Source organism: Schistocerca gregaria, chromosome 1 (genome assembly GCF_023897955.1).
Source record: "Schistocerca gregaria isolate iqSchGreg1 chromosome 1, iqSchGreg1.2, whole genome shotgun sequence".
In the NCBI taxonomy this organism is placed as follows: Eukaryota; Metazoa; Arthropoda; class Insecta; order Orthoptera; family Acrididae; genus Schistocerca; species Schistocerca gregaria.
In genome coordinates this window covers 602,616,344-602,633,686 of record NC_064920.1, presented here as the reverse complement: position 1 = coordinate 602,633,686, position 17,343 = coordinate 602,616,344, and the positions used below count along the sequence as shown (strand labels likewise).

General features: G+C 42.8%; 1 non-coding gene and 1 pseudogene across 1 annotated transcript; both read left to right on the top strand.

Annotated features, from left to right (window-relative positions):
- Positions 1 to 2,294: 2,294 nt before the first annotated feature.
- LOC126363735 (uncharacterized) lies at positions 2,295 to 15,170 on the top strand (annotated as a pseudogene).
- Positions 15,171 to 15,628: 458 nt separating this feature from the next.
- Trnar-acg (transfer RNA arginine (anticodon ACG)) lies at positions 15,629 to 15,703 on the top strand. Its single transcript has one exon. It is a non-coding gene; the product is annotated as a tRNA-Arg (tRNA).
- Positions 15,704 to 17,343: the final 1,640 nt, after the last annotated feature.

Here is a 17,343-nt window from a genome sequence, read left to right as displayed (position 1 = left end):
TCATTTTACGCTATTATAGGCTTGGAGAATTTGTGTCTTTCTGTCTAAAGAGATCATCCCTTTTTTTTTAAAGTTGGTTTGTTCTTGGTAGCAGACTAAGACTAAAATCACAGCCAGGCAGAGAGGCAATAGGAAAATGGAGCAGAGAAGAGAAATGGGTCCCGAATTGTGGAACTTGCTGATTCTGATGTCTTAACAATAGCTACCACTCAGAGAAGGGATAATACAGAATGTAGTGATTCGGTCACTATGAGTACGAGAGAGTGCATCCCAAAAGGTGTAGTAAATGTAGGAGTGCAGGACATAAGTAATGTGGTTATGAATGAGAATGGAGCAAGTGTTTCTGACGGTGGTGGTGGTGGTGGTGGTGGTGCTCGTGATCTTTCAATGCATATTTCCTCAGTTCCTGTTGCAACTGACTATTGTGGGTCAGGTGATATTTCTACCACTTTCACAGGCAGCTCTATCAAACCAAACAGCTGGGTAGTACTTCAGCTGCTCCACTCATTGCACACCAACAATTCTTTAATTGGTTATTGTGATACTTAGCACTGTTACAGGCTGATACAAAATGAATTAATGATAGATTAGACGATAGAACAAGGGAGCTTGTAAATGTTGCGAAGGACAGAATGATAATGTAGGAACTAATGTTAAAGAACTGAAAGAGAATACAGATTGAACGAGGAAATAGATTGAAAGCATCGCATGAGAACAGCAAACAAGTGGCAATGCAGTACAGTTTCAGATAAATAGCCTAGAACAAAAATGCAACTCCTTTACGGAGATGAGACGGGAAAGTTTACTGACTTCGGTACGGAAAGAGGTATAAGTTATTACTTTGGCATTTCATTTCGGATGAATAGCCTAGAACAAAAATGCAACTGCGTTATGGAGATGAGACAGGAAAGTTTACTGACTTGCGTTCGTGAAAGAGGGAACAATTATTACTTTGGCATTTCTTCGATTTACTCTCAATCCATATTATATACTCTTTAGACTGTTCATTCCGATCAGCAGATCATCTAATTCTTCTTAACTTTCACTCAGGATAGCAAAGTCCTCAAAGAATCGTATCTTTGATATCCTTTCACCTTGAATTTTAATTCCACTCCTGATCCTTTCTTTTTTTCGTCATTGTTTCTTCTATTTATAGAATAAGCTGTAGGGGTATTATATCCTTGTTATTCCGAGCACATCGTTCTTGGTCTTCCACTCTTATTATCCCCTTTTTTACTCTAATACATATTATATATTACTCATTTCTCTCCGTATATCTTACCCTTATTTTTCTCAGAACTTCGAATATCTTGCTCCATTTAACATTGTCGAACGCTTTTTCCAGGTCGACAGATCCCATGAACTTTTTCAGTTTTGCTTCCACGTAACAGTTGCGTCTCTGGTGCCTTTACCTTTCTTGAAGGCAAACTGATTGTCATCATACACATCCTCATATTTCTCTTTCACTCTTCTGTGTATTATCCTAGTGAGCAACTTGGATACATGAGTGGTTAGGTTAATTGTGCGATATTTTTTGCACTTGTCAGCTCTTGCAGTCTTCGGAATTGTGTGGGTGATAGTTTTTCGAATGTCACATGATATATCGCCAACTCTACACACCAGCGTGAATAGTCGTTTTGTTTCCACTTCCTCCCAATGATTTTAGAAATTCTGATGGAATGACACATATCCCTTCCACTTTACTCCATCTTTAGTCTTTAGGCCCTATGTCAATCATCAATCAAATGAAGTATTTCTTCTGTTACCCATTTTTCTTTCCAACTGAGATTGTCCTTCTTAAAGATGTCCATTCCTATTAAACTTTACTGCCTATTGCGTTATTGTTTATAGCTGTATCTACAGCTTTAGAGAATTTCAAGCGTATGTTCTCATTCCTTGGTACTTCCATATCCCGCTTCTTTGCGTTTTAATTTTTCCTCACTAATCTTATAAGACTAGAAATTGTGTTATTACATCTTATATTTAATAACCAGATTACTAGTCTTATGAGATTAGTCACGAAGAATCAGTACGCAATGAACTGGGGTACAGATACTCCCTCTCAGGACACGAGAGGGGCAGAAGAAAATTTGTGCCGGGTGTGGGGTTTATTAAGGTGCTCCTCTATAGGAACAGAGCCACTAAGGGTGCAGAAATAGTTACAAAGGAAAGAAGTAACAAAGTGTGAGAGTGTTGGGGCAGAGAGCGGTTAAAGACGTGGGCCCAGAGGTCCACAGTATGAGATGTAACAGCAGCAGCAGCCATGGGCAGACGCCAACCGTTCCAGAGGCAACATGCGACAGCAACTGTGGGCAGAGGCTCATCGTTCCAGGGACAATCAGGGGCAGCAACCGTGGACAAAGGGCCACTGTTCTCAAGGAACAAGCGGCAGCGACAGTGGGCAGATGACCGCCATTCCTGAGGCATCAGTGGGAGCAACCGTGGACAGAGGCCCACCCTTCCCAAGGTACTAGCGGCAGCAACAGTGGGCAGAGACCTACTGTTCCCGATGCATCAGTGGCAGCGACCGTGGGAAGAGGCCCACTGTTCCCGAGAAACAAGTGGCAGCAATGGTGGGTAGAGGCCCACCGTTACCAAGGCATCAGCGGCAGCTACTGTGGGCACAGGCCCACTGTTCCCGAGGCATCAGCAGCAGTGGCCCAATGTTCCCGATGCATCAGCTGCAGCGACCGTGGGTAGAGGCCCACTGTTCCTGAGGAAACATGCTGCAGCGACTGTGGGCAGAGGCCCACCATTGCAGGGACTAGTGGCAGCAACCGTGGGCTAAGGCCCACTATCCTCAACGAACAAGTGGCAGCGACAGTGGGCAGAGGACCGCCATTCCTGAGGCATCAGCGGCAGCGACCGTGGACAGAGGCCCACCCTTCCCAAAGAAACAAAGAACAAGTGGCAGGAATGGTGGGTAGAGGCCCACCGTTCCCAAGGCATCAGTGGCAGCACTGTGGGCACAGGCCCACTGTATCTGAGGCAACAAGCGGCAGCAACGCTGGGGTTTACCTAGGTGCTCCTCTAAAGGAACAGAGCCACTCAGGGTAAGGAAGTAGATGTAAAGGAAAGAAGTAACAAAGAGTGAGAGGGTTGGGACAGAGAGCAGTTACAGACGTGGGCCCAGAGGTCCATGGTATGAGACGTAACAGCAGCAGCAGCCATGGGCAGAGGCCCACCGTTCGAGAGGCAACAAGTGACAGCAACTGTGGGCAGAGGCTCACCATTCCAGAGACACCAAGTGGCAGCAACCGTGGGCAAAGGCCCACTGTTCTCAAGGAACAAGTGGCAGCTACAGTGGGCAGAGGACCGCCATTCCTGAGGCATCAGCGGCAGCGACCGTCGTCAGAAGGCCAGTGTTCTCGAGGGAACAAGTGTCATCAACCGCGGGCAGAGTCCAACCGTTCCCGATGTAAAAACGGCAGCAAACGTGGGTGAGCGGGGCCCGCCACGAATTCCTTTCTTGTGCTAACCTCTTCATCTCAGAGTAGCACTTGCAACCTACGTCCTCAATTATTTTATGGATCTATTCCAATCTCTGTCTTCTTCTACATATTTTACCCTCTACAGCTCCCTCTAATACCATGGAAGTCATTCCCTCATGTCTTAGCAGATGTCCTATCATCCTGTACCTTATCCTTATCAGTGTTTTCCACATATTCCTTTCCTCTCCGATTCTGCATAGAACCTCCTCATTCCTTACCTTATCAGTCCACCTAATTTAAAACATTCGTCTATAGCACCACATCTCAAATGCTTCGATTCTCTTCTGTTCCGGTTTTCCTACAGTCCATGTTTCACTACCATACAATGCTGTACTCCAAACGTACAACCTCAGAAATTTCTTCCTCAAATTAAGGCCGGTATTTGATATTAGTAGACTTCTCTTGGCCAGAAATGCCTTTTTTGCCATAGCGAGTCTGCTTTTGATGTCCTCCTTGCTCCATCCGTCATTGTTTATTTTACTGCCTAGGTAGCAGAATTCCTTAACTTCACTGACTTCGTGACCATCAATCCTGATGTTAAGTTTCTCGCTTTTCTCATTTCTACTACTTCACATTACTTTCGTCTTTCTCCGAATTACTCTCAAACCATACTGTGTACTCATTAGACTGTTCATTTCGTTCAGCAGATCATTTAATAATTCTTTACTTTCATTCAGGATAGCAATGTCATCAGCGAATCGTATCATTGATATCCTTTCACCTTGTATTTTAATTCCACTCCTAAACCTTTCTTTTATTTGTATCATTGCTTGCTCGATGTACAGATTGACGAGAAGGGGCGAAAGGCTACAGCCTTGTCTTACACCCTTGTTAATACGAGCACTTCGTTGTTGATCGTCCACTCTTATTATTCCTTCTTGGTTGTTGTACATATTGTATAAGACCCGTCTCTCCCTATAGCTTACCCCTACTTTTTTCAGAATCTTGAACAGCTTGCACCATTTTATATTGTCGAACGCTTTTTCCAGGTCGACCAATCCTATGAACGTGTCTTGATTTTTCATTAGCCTTGCTTCCATTATTAGCCGTAACGTCAGAATTGCCTCTCGTGCCTTTACTTTTCCTAGAGCCAAAATAATCGTCACCTATCACATTCTCAATTTTCTTTTCCATTCTTCTGTATATTATTCTTGTAAGCAGCTTCGATGCATGAGCTGTTAAGCTGATTGTGCGATATTTCTCGCACTTGTCAGCTCTTGCCGTTTTCGGAATTGTGTGGATGATGCTATTCCGAAAGGCAGATGGTATGTCGCCAGACTCATATTCTACACACCAACGTGAATAGTCGTTTTGTTGCCACTTCCCCTAATGATTTTAGAAATTCTGATGGAATGTTATCTATCCCTTCTGCCTTACTTGACCGTAATTCCTCCAAAGCTCTTTCAAATTCCGATTCTAATACTGGATCCCCTATCTCTTCTAAATCGACTCCTGTCTTCTTCTATCACATCAGACAAATCATCACCCTCTCAGAGGCTTTCAATGTATTCTTTCTACCTATCTGCTCTCTCCTCTGCATTTAACAGTTTAATTCCCGTTGCACTCTTAATGTTACCACCGTTGCTTTTAATGTCACCAAAGCTTGTTTTGACTTTCCTGTATGCTGAGTCTGTCCTTCCGACAAGCATATCTTTTTCGATGTTTTCTCATTTTTCCTGCAGCCATTTTGTCTTAGCTTCCCTGCACTTCCTATTTATTTCATTCCTCAGCGACTTGTATTTCTGTATTCCTGATTTTCCCAGAACATGTTTGTACTTCCTCTTTTCATCAGTCAACTGAAGTATTTCTTCTGTTACCCATGTTTTCTTCGCAGCTACCTTCTTTGTACCTATGTTTTCCTTCCCAACTTCTGTGATGGCCCTTTTTAGAGACGTCCATTCCTCTTCAACTGTGCTGCCTACTGCGCTATTCCTTATTACTGTATCTATAACGTTAGAGAACTTCAAACGTATCTCGTCATTCCTTAGAATTTCCATATCCCACGTCTTTGCGTATTTATTCTTAATGACTAATGTCTTGAACTTCGGCCTACTCTTCATCACTACTATATTGTGATCTGAGTCTATATCTGCTCCTGGGTACGCCTTACAATCCAGTATCTGATTTCGGAATCTCTGTCTGACCATGATGTAATCTAATTGAAATCTTCCCGTATCTCCTGGCCTTTTCCAAGTATACCTCCTCCTCTTGTGATTTTTGAACAGGGTATTCGCTATTACTAGCTGAAACTTGTTACAGAACTCAATTAGTCTTTCCCCTCTTTCATACCTTGTCCCAAGCCCATATTGTCCTGTAACCTTTTCTTCTACTCCTTCCCCTACAACTGCACTCCAGTCGCCCATGACTATTAGATTTTCGTGCCCCTTTACATACTGCATAACCCTTTCAATATCCTCATACACTTTATCTGTTCATCTTCAGCTTGCGACGTCGGCATGTGTACCTGAACTATCGTTGTTGTTGTTGGTCTGCTGTCGATTCTGATTAGAACAACCCGGTCACTGAACTGTTCACAGTAACACACCCTCTGACCTACCTTCCTATTCATAACGAATCCTACACCTGTTATACCATTTTCTGCTGCTGTTGATATTACCCGATACTCATCTGATCAGAAATCCTTGTCTTCCTTCCACTTCACTTCACTGCACTGACCCCTACTATATCTAGATTGAGCCTTTGCATTTCCCTTTTCAGATTTTCTAGTTTCCCTACCACGTTCAAGCTTCTGACATTCCACGCCCCTAGTCGTAGAACATTATCCTTCCGTTGATTGTTGAATCTTTTTCTCATGGTAACCTCCCCCTTGGCAGTGCGCTCCTGGAGATCCGAATAGGGGACTATTCCGGAGTCTTTTGCCGATGGAGAGATCATCATGACACTTCTTCAACTACAGGCCACATGTCCTGTGGATACACGTTACGTGTCTTTAGTGTAGTGGTTTCCATTGCCTTCTGCATCCTCATGTCGTTGATCATTGCTTATTCTTCCGCCTTTAGGGGCAATTTTCCACCCCTAGGACAAGAGAGTGCCCTGTACCTCTATCCGCTCCTCCGCCCTCTTTGACAAGGCCGTTGGCAGAATGAGGCTGACTTCTTATGCCAGAAGTCTTTCGGCCGCCAATGCTAATTATTTATCAAAATTTAACCAGTGGCCGGAATCGAACCCGGAACCGAAAACGTTTTGATTAGGAATCTAAGACGCTACCCCTAGACCCCAGGTGCACACAGTTCGTAGCATAATAAAATAGTGGAAATGACTGCTTCCGCCGAAACAACCAATAACTGGGATAGTGATTGATTTTACTTGAGCAATAGTGAAGCATCTAAGTTAATACCGCGAAAGTCTGACGGAGATCGATAACAACTCTCCGAATTTTTAGACGGTTGTGATAACGCCTATGAACTGGTAGAACCTAATTCTAAGAGACAATTTCTTAAGTATATTATAGGACAAATAACGGGATCTGCCCATAGTAAGCTTATTGTAGCGGACCATACTGAAATCTGGTCGAAGTGAAAGAGATCCTCACCGAAAATTATGCTAACAAACGGTCGCTAGACTATTGCGCGTGCAAAACGTTTAATAGCCGCCACTGTAAGGATGAGAGTGTGGCTCAATGGGGAGCCCGGGTAGACTCCATGTAATTCCATTTTAGGGAGGCCATGCCACGATTGATGACTGGCGCAGAGACTCCAGGCAGTTGTGCCTTAATCGGAAAATTGGGTAGAGCAGTCTTTATATAAGGTTTATTTAGCGATGGGATAAAAACACTAGTATGGGCTCAGGGAGATAAAATAACACTGTCTGAAGTCATATCTTTGGCGTCAACTGAGGGAAGCGCCATTCAATCCGAGAAGGAAAAATAGCGGCATATAGGGTATACGAATCAGACAAGGAATAAAGGACATTACAATTGTGAAAAATTGGGACACGTAGCGGGAGAATGCCAGAGCCGTGTACAAGTACGTAAATTTAGTCAAACGAAACATGATCAATCATTACCAATGAGAGCTATGTTACCAGTGGAACGAATAGATGCTAGCAAATTCCACGGGAATGGGTCACGCGGAGAATGTCCACCGCCTGTACGGTGCTCGAATTGTCACCTGTCTAGACATCCCCCTCCGGCAATAGACCGAAACCGTTAACTTGCTTCACAAAAATATGGTTCAAATGGCTCTGAGCACTATGGTGCTTAACTTCTGAGGTCACCCGTCCCCTAGAACTTACTACTTAAACCTAACTAACCTAAGGACATCACATACATCCATGCCCAAGACAGAATTCGAGCCTGCGATCGTAGCGGACACGCGGTTCCAGACTGTAGCGCCTATAACCGCCCAGCCACCCCGGCTGGCTTGATTCACATGCCATCGTACAGGGCATTACGCCAACGATTGTAACGAACATCGTTGGGCAAATATACGGCAACAAAGGAAGGCGGGAAACGAACCGCGAACGTAATGCAGCAGTCCCATTACTTTGGGACAAGCAGGGCATGTACAGTAGACTTTATTGGAAAGAATGACTACATACTAATGATTAGCTGCGACAGAACAGAAAGAGGATAGTGCTATTAGTGGACAGCGGTGCTCACTTAACTTTAATTAAAGAGGAAGCATTAAAACAGAAGAGAATATACACCAGAAAAGCCGTCACGATAAGAACTATCACTCATGAAGAAATCACAACCGAATGAGAGATTAGGATAAGACTACAGACGGAAAAAGTTACGTAGTATTACCACAATCTCCATTTGGTAGGGACGCAAATGGATTTGCCATTCGAAGATTTTGCTAGGAAGGTATTTCCTAGAGAAATACCGAGCACTGCTAGATTACGCACTGAGGCGCTTTAAAGCGCGCGGTTAATGGCTTGCGTTAAAGGAGGCCACCGAAGAGACAGGGTTACTGAAGCCAACTCGTATAATAAACAGCCAGCGGACAAGTTATTCACAGTTACATCACAAGGCCAAACGGGAACAGCCCCGTTGGCGACCAAACAGGCACGGTAAAGGGAGGACGCCCGACGTAAACTTATCAAGGAACCGAGATGGAATCTCACAGCTAACGAAAGAATGTCACACGTTGAATGTAAAATTAGATACGGAACGCAAGAAATAGGAAGATACAAAACGGGAAAATGCTAGAATAAAAGAGGTAGACGGTTACTTGAAAACGTAAGTGTATCGCGTAGAGAATGAATTAAAATCTGCCAACAAGCAGATGGAAGAATTACAACGGAAGGTAGTTCGTCAGCAGAAACCAAGCGGATATAGTGCCACTAGAAGCCTTCCTAAAAGGCAACTTCCATTCCTTCCGAACTGACTATGCGAATGTAGACGAGATGTGGCTCAAATTCAAAGATATAGTAGCAACAGCAATTGAGATGTTCATACCTCATAAATTGGTAAGAGATGGAACGGATCCCCCGTGGTACACAAAAAAGGTCCGAACGCTGCTGCAGAGGCAACGGAAAAAGCATGCGAAGTTCAGAAGAACGCGAAATCCCGAAGATGGGCTAAAATTTACAGACGCGCGAAATTTGGCACGTACTTCGATGCGAGATGCCTTTAATAGGTTCCACAACGAAACATTGTCTCGAAATTTGGTAGAAAATCTGAAGAAATTCTGGTCGTATGTAAAGTACACAAGCGGCAAGACTCAGTCAATACCTTCGCTGCGCAGTGCCGATGATACTGTTATCGACGACTGTGCCGCTAAAGCGGAGTTATTGAACGCAGTTTTCCGAAATTCCTTCACCAGGGAAGACGAATGGAATATTCCAGAATTTGAAACACGAACATCTGCTAGCATGAGTTTCTTAGAAGTAGATACCTTAGGGGTTGCGAAGCAACTCAAATCGCTTGATACGAGCAAGTCTTCAGGTCCAGATTGTATACCTATTAGGTTCCTTTCAGATTACGCTGATACTATAACTCCCTACTTAGCACTCATATACAACCGCTCGCTCACCGATAGATCTGTACCTACAGATTGGAAAATTGCGCAGGTCGCACAAGTGTTCGAGAAGGGTAGTAGGAGTAATCCATTTAACTACAGACCTATATCATTGACGTCGGTTTGCAGTAGGGTTTTGGAGCATATACTGTATTCAAACATTATGAATCACCTCGAAGGGAACGATCTATTGACACGTAATCAGCATGGCTTCAGAAAACATCGCTCTTGTGCAACGCAGCTAGCTCTTTATTCGCACGAAGTAATGGCCGCTATCGACAGGGGATCTCAAGTTGATTCCGTATTTCTAGATTTCCGGAAAGCTTTTGACACCGTTCCTCACAAGCGACTTCTAATCAAGCTGCGGAGCTATGGGGTATCGTCTCAGTTGTGCGACTGGATTCGTGATTTCCTGTCAGGAAGGTCGCAGTTCGTAGTAATAGACGGCAAATCATCGAGTAAAACTGAAGTGATATCAGGTGTTCCCCAGGGAAGCGTCCTGGGACCTCTGCTGTTCCTGATCTATATAAATGACCTGGGTGACAATCTGAGCAGTTCTCTTAGATTGTTCGCAGATGATGCTGTAATTTACCGTCTAGTAAGGTCATCCGAAGACCAGTATCAGTTGCAAAGCGATTTAGAAAAGATTGCTGTATGGTGTGTCAGGTGGCAGTTGACGCTAAATAACGAAAAGTGTGACATGATCCACATGAGTTCAAAAAGAAATCCGTTGGAATTCGATTACTCGATAAATAGTACAATTCTCAAGGCTGTCAATTCAACTAAGTACCTGGGTGTTAAAATTACGAACAACTTCAGTTGGAAGTACCACATAGATAATATTGTCGGGAAGGCGAGCCAAAGGTTGCGTTTCATTGGCAGGACACTTAGAAGATGCAACAAGTCCACGAAAGAGACAGCTTACACTACACTCGTTCGTCCTCTGTTAGAATATTGCTGCGCGGTGTGGGATCCTTACCAGGTGGGATTGACGGAGGACATCGAAAGGGTGCAAAAAAGGGCAGCTCGTTTTGTATTATCACGTTATAGGGGAGAGAGTGTGGCAGATATGATACACGAGTTGGGATGGAAGTCATTACAGCATAGACGTTTTTCGTCGTGGCGAGACCTTTTTACGATATTTCAGTCACCAACTTTCTCTTCCGAATGCGAAAATATTTTGTTGAGCCCAACTGACATAGGTAGGAATGATCATCAAAATAAAATAAGAGAAATCAGAGCTCGAACAGAAAGGTTTAGGTGTTCGTTTTTCCCGCTCGCTGTTCGGGAGTGGAATAGTAGAGAGATAGTATGATTGTGGTTCGATGAACCCTCTGCCAAGCACTTAAATGTGAATTGCAGAGTAGTCATGTAGATGTAGAATTGAAGATTTAGGAATCAAAAGCCAAAAGGCCTTAGCCGAGAGAAATGGGTACTAACGGCTAGAAAAGGGCAACCAGTGTCACGTTAGAAATACGAGGAACAAGGCCAGCAGGGGCTAGCAGCAAATAAAATCACGATCATTGCCAGAGAAGAAAAAATCGTAAAAGTGCGAGTATCAAAAATAAGTGGTAAGGAATCAATAATTCGGAAACAGGGTGTAAGGCAGGTCGTGATTATCCTCGAAGCCATAGTAACGATCCGCGAGAGAACTTGTATTACCAGTATGGTAAACACTCGCGAAGAAGAGATAAACTTCGAGATACCGGATGTGTTTCCAGAGGAAATGCCACCTCCGTGTAGTTGCAGAATTAGACAAGCATCCACAAGAACAAAAAACGTAACTAAGTCAAGGCTCAGCATGTTAAGGAAAAATATGCGAACAACACATTTAGACAGCGGGGAAGAGCAGGCTCTCGAACGGATATGTGTTGCTTATAACCATTTACTTTACTTTCCGAGAGATGTGTTAAGTCATACGACAGTAGTAAAACATAGGATACCATTAACAGTGGAAGCAAAAGAAATAGTAATAAACCAAACACCGTATAAAATACCGCAGGTACAGCAAGAAGCATTACAAAAAGAAATAAATGAAATATTAGCTGATGGAATAATATTCCCCTCATTCCAGGCCCTGAAATTTTCCAATACTAGTATTGCCCAAGAAGCCAAATGCCAGTGGTCGGCAGAAATGGCGAATCGTAACAGATCATAGGAAATTGAATGACATTTCCTTAAATATGGTCTATCCCGTTCCCAGAATTGCCGAAATAAAAGACAGCTTGGGAAAAGCAAAGTATTTTTCCACGCTAGATCTAGCGATAGGATACTATGAAGTATCGATAGTTGAGGGAGATCGAGAAAAAACCGCCTTTAGCATGCCCACAGGCCATTATGAATACAATAAAATGGCCATGGGACCAAAAAACTGCGCCATAAACATTCAAGAGATTAATGAATACGGTATTCAGTGGAGTACAAGGCAACCGAGTTTTCATCTATCTTGATGATATAGTAGTGAGGGTGCATTGTTAGAAGAACATAATGCACACCTAGAAAAATATTTGAGCAGCTAAGACAAGGAAATTTGAAGTTACAAGTCAACAAATGTGAATTCCTAGGAAAGGAGGTAACTTTTCTGGAGCACATCCTAACAGATTCCGGACTACAACCAGATCCTACAAAGATAAAAGCCAGAAAGAATTACCCGGAACCCAAAACAAAAAAACAGTTAAAATCTTTTTTGGGACTCATTGGATATTACAAACGTTTTATAAAAATTTTTAGTAAGATTAAAGTGATCTATTAAAGAAGGATATTCCATACGAGTGTGGATACAGCCAAGAGGAGGCATTCCAGCAGTTAAAAGGAAAATTGCTTCGTCCACCGATATTACAGTACCCGGATATTGATAAAGAATTTATAATCACTACTGCTGTCGGAGCCTATCTAAGTCAAGGTCAAACAGGGAAGGATCTACCAGTAGCTTTCATCTAACGAGCGCTAAGTAGAGCAGAACGGAATTACAGCACAATAGAAAGAGAATTACTCGCGATTGTATGGGCTGTAAACTATTTGAGGCCATATGTATTTGGTAAACAATTTAAAATCGTGACTGACCAAAGCCTCTTGTATGGCTAGGCAGTATATCAGATCCATCAATCAGATTAATGAAGTTCCGGTTAAAACTAGAAGAATATGATTACCAAATATTATACAAAGAGGGAAAACACAATAAGGTGGCAGAGCGTTATCACGAATTAGGAGTGTAGGAGAAGGAAACACAGAGATAAAAGACGAAACCCCGCAAGAAGAGCAGATTACGACCAGAGACACATTAGAGGACAGCAAAGGCATTGAGGAAACAGTGCAAGTTGCACGGCCACCGAGTGACACGGAGATCACGGAGATCACTTTAAGCCAAGAAGAAAAATTGGATATCTTAAAACAAATGCAGGAGTTACCAATAGGGGAACATTAAGAAATGGGTCGAACACATGAACGAGTAAAACAATACCACAGTTGGCCTGGAATGAAGGCGAATACTGAAAAATTCATACGTTCTTCCTAAAGTGTGCAAAAAGAAAAGAAAATTACACAAGCAAAGACTAAACAGCCGTGGGCAATAACTCCGTCACCAGAGTTTAATTTCGATAATTTTGCCATTGCATAGTAGGGCCGATTACACAATCAAATTCAAGAAACCGATACATTCTGACATTTCAAGATTCCCAAATGAAGTCTGTCTTAGCAGAACCAATAGAACGACAAGACGCATATACAGTGGCACACAAATTAGTGGAAAGTTTAATTTTGATATTCGGTATACCAACATCCTTAATAAGCGACATAGGAAGTAACATTTTAGGTGAGGCAGTGAAAAGGTTATGCCAACTGTTAAAGACTCAGAGATTACAAACAACATGCTACCACCCTCGAACGAATGGGGCTCTAGAACGTACACAACGTATGCTAACAGAAATGCTATGAAATTTCATAGCTAAGATTCACACAGATTGGTATACTTGGCTACTATTTGCGACCTTCGTATTCAACACAACACTACATAGTACAACGGGATACTCACCGTTCGGATTATTTTTCGGAAGAAAATGCAACATTCCGGGAATACTGCAGAAAAAACTAGAAAGTGGTAAATGTTGAAATGTGTGTGAAATCTTATGGGACCTACTCCTAAGGTCATCAGTCCCTAAGCTCACACACTACTTAACCTAAATTATCCTAAGGACAAACACACACACCCATCCCCGATGGAGGACTCGAACCTCCACCGGGACCAGCCTCACAGTCCATGACTGCAGCGTCGAAATTGTTGTACAATGACTATGCAACAGAAGTGCGGCAAAGGATGCAGGCATTGTATGAAGAGGCCAGGGTTAACAGGCAGCGACGAAAAGAACAAAGCAAAGATCAATACGATAAGACACGAAAGCCAAAAGTGTTTAGAAAGCACGATCAAGTACTCTCATTTGACGAAAGTGTAACAAGAGGGAGGTCAAAGAAACCAGCATCATTTTTGAAACCCAAGATAGATGTTCAACAGGAACAACAGAGCGAATTGTTAAGGCTATCCAAAGTACAAGTTACCATAATAAGGACATCAATTATGAGGTGTAATCAAACCGTAAAGGCAATAACTATAAACGAAGAGACTATCGAGGATGGAATACGTCAAATGAACAAACATATAGAAGAGTTAGAGAATAACACGGATAAGAAAATACAGTTAGCGTTGATTTTGGTAACAATTACGGAACAATTGGTGAAGTTGACAACCAGGTTCAATGAATTAGAAAGGGAATACGATCTGTTTATATCGGCAATTGTGAACGCCCAGAAAGGTTTGTTGGAACCACACTTGATAAATTCCATTCTAGGAGTAAAATGTTTAGGGCTAATTAAAACTGAATTCAGAGACAAAAAGTTTCCGATCACACTCACTGAAAACCATGCGTTTCAGCTGTTACGCGTAATAGACCTAGATGTATTCTCAGCCGGCAATAGTTTAAGTTATGTCTCAAATGTTCCACTAGTGGATAGCAATGAGTTCCCTCTATATAAAATATGGTCTTTACCTGCAGTATATGATAATAGTAAGAGGTTATTTACTCATATCGCCCCGGAGAAAGAGTTTCTCATGATCGACAAAGCAGAAAGACAGTATGCACAAATGGTAGAAGAACAACTAAAACGTAAGACAATAGCCGAAAAGCACCAGATATGTAAGCAGAACTTTGTATTAATGTTAACGCAAGACCAGGAAAGGTGTGAAGCCAGGCTGCTTCAACCCGTTACAAAGATACCGAAAGATTGTAATCCAAAATATATCACATTGAGCTAAAGTATCTGGACGCAGATACGGGGAAACGAATGGCTATTAGTAGTCCCAAAAGAAGAAGGGTTGACGATCCTATGTAACGCCACTCTCAGATCTTATAATCAAAGGAACTGGAAAGTTAAGTTTTAAGAGTGAATGTAAGGACTATGGTGCATAGATAATGCTACAGTCCGAAAGAATAATTCGTACTAACACTGGTGAAAGGGATATAGTCCCACCTTCAAGTATGTTGATTGTGGTATCGTACACGATGAGAAGCGGAAAGTATCAGACTTATCAGTAATGTTGCGATTAGAGCATATGGTACGTCACTCGGACGAGTTAAAAGAAGCCGGACATAAGATAGAGGAGCTGCAGGATGAAATCGAGTATCAACAGCGAACCACCTGTTGAGGATGGTCAATGAGTACGTATTCCCTGTGTGGGTATACAGGCTCTGTAACACTATTTATAATCAGAATGAGATTTTTCACTCTGCAGCGAAGTGTGTGCTGATATGAAACTTCCTTGCAGATCAAAACTGTGTGCCCCACCGAGACTCGAACTCGGGACCTTTGCCTTTCGCGGGCAAATATTCTATCAACTGAGCTACCGAAGCACAACTCACGTCCGGTACTCACAGCTTTATTTCAGCTAGTTCCTCGACTCCTACCTTCCAAACTTTACAGAAGCTCTCCTGCAAACCTTGCAGAACTAGCACTCCTGAAAGAAAGGATATTGCGGAGACATGGCTAGCCACAGCCTGGGGGATGTTTCCAGAATGAGATTTTTCACTCTGCAGCAGAGTGTGCGCTGATATGAAACTGGCAGAAACTGGCAGATGTAAAGCTATGAATAGAGAGCGTGAGTCGTGCTTCGGTAGCTCAGTTGGTAGAGCACTTGCCTACGAAACGCAAAGGTCCCGAGTTCGAATCTCGGTCGGGCACACAGTTTTAATCTGCCAGGAAGTTACTATTTATAATTATTATTAGTTGTTGTTTATGTATATACTGTAAGTGCTATCGTAAGTGTGGGCAACAGCTGAGCACGCTGAGTGCAAGGTGTTGTGCAAAATTTGCATAACGAACACTGTTAATAGTAGGACACCAAAACACGTGCATCCGGAACTGAACCGGATGCAAAAGACGAATTAACCACTATGAGTTTCATAGACTCACCTAAAGCAAGGAGAGAGACACAGTAACCTAACCTGTCCATAATGTCAAGGGCTCACACCCACAAGGTGGAATCCCCAAGATGCGAACAGATAAAAGATAATGTTAACTGTAAAAATAAAAGGCAATATGTAAATGGAAAGAGTATGAAGGAAAAGGTGTGAAAGAAAAATTTAATGCTAATTGTGGTCTTATGTAAAAGTGATGAATCTAAAATTATATGAGTTTTATGTGTCTTATCAAGGTTAATGTATTAATATGTATTTCGATGAATATATATATTTTATATGAAGAAAGAGCTTATAAAATTTCACCTGGGGGAGGGAGGTGTTGCGAATCTCAAACAGCGACGAGTACAAATTAAATGTATTAGGAGTTATTCAGCGGAAGAGGCAGCTAGCCGTACATTCCGGTACCGAAGCATTCCGACAGTATTTGTCGGTGATAAGGGCCAGCGCCGACGAAGCGGTGCCAGGTGACAAATAATGTAACGTGACTAGATGGACGCTGTAGCCGAATGCATAACAGGGATCAACTTAGCTTTCTCATACCACATGATGAAAATATACCAAATACGTGGTCAGCTTCCAGGGAGGAGGTATCGAACATTCTAGGAGCTTTCTATGACTCCCGAAGATAGTATGAATAGGGGTTCAGCCGGGGGACCCTATAGATAGTCGATATCTGCTGAGTATAACGACGCAAGATCCGTGTCGTTCTACGGCAGAAGTGGGAACTTAGTACGATTCACTAGTCTTGGCTCCGCTAGAACCAGGGAGATTCCAGAGTAAGAGATTCAACTCACAGAACGTAGTGCAAGATAGTGCAAGTAGGGATTCTCAGTTATCGAACTATAAGGGCTCTCATGCATTCTACCCCGTAACCGTAATCACTCCTCACCGAGTTCCGTATCCTGCACCTTAGCATTAGCTTGCTCCTTCTAGCTGTCCCCGGTCAGAGTGGCAAAGCGGTTCTAGGTGCTACAGTCTGGAACCGCGCGACCGCTACGGTCACAGGTTCGAATCCTGCCTCGGGCATGGATGTGTGTGATGCCCTTAGGCTAGTTAGATTTAAGTAGTTCTAAGTTCTAGGGGATTGATGACCAAGGAAGTCCCATAGTGCTCAGAGCCATTTTTTCTAGCTGTCGGAGTTCCAGAAGCTGCCCGCACCTACTTCTACTCTTCGAGAAGATCCATTGAGGTAAGTCCCCTGAATCCAATTTGTGTCAATCTCCCTCTCGAGACCCGACAGTATTGCTCATACATAGGAAAAGTAATCCACTAGTGTACAGCTACGCTATTGATGACAAATAGCTGGAGACAGCGTCTGACTTAAAATATCTAGGCGTAACTATCCAAAGCGACCTAAAGTGGTATTATCATAATTATCCGGAGACATGGCTGAAAGCGACT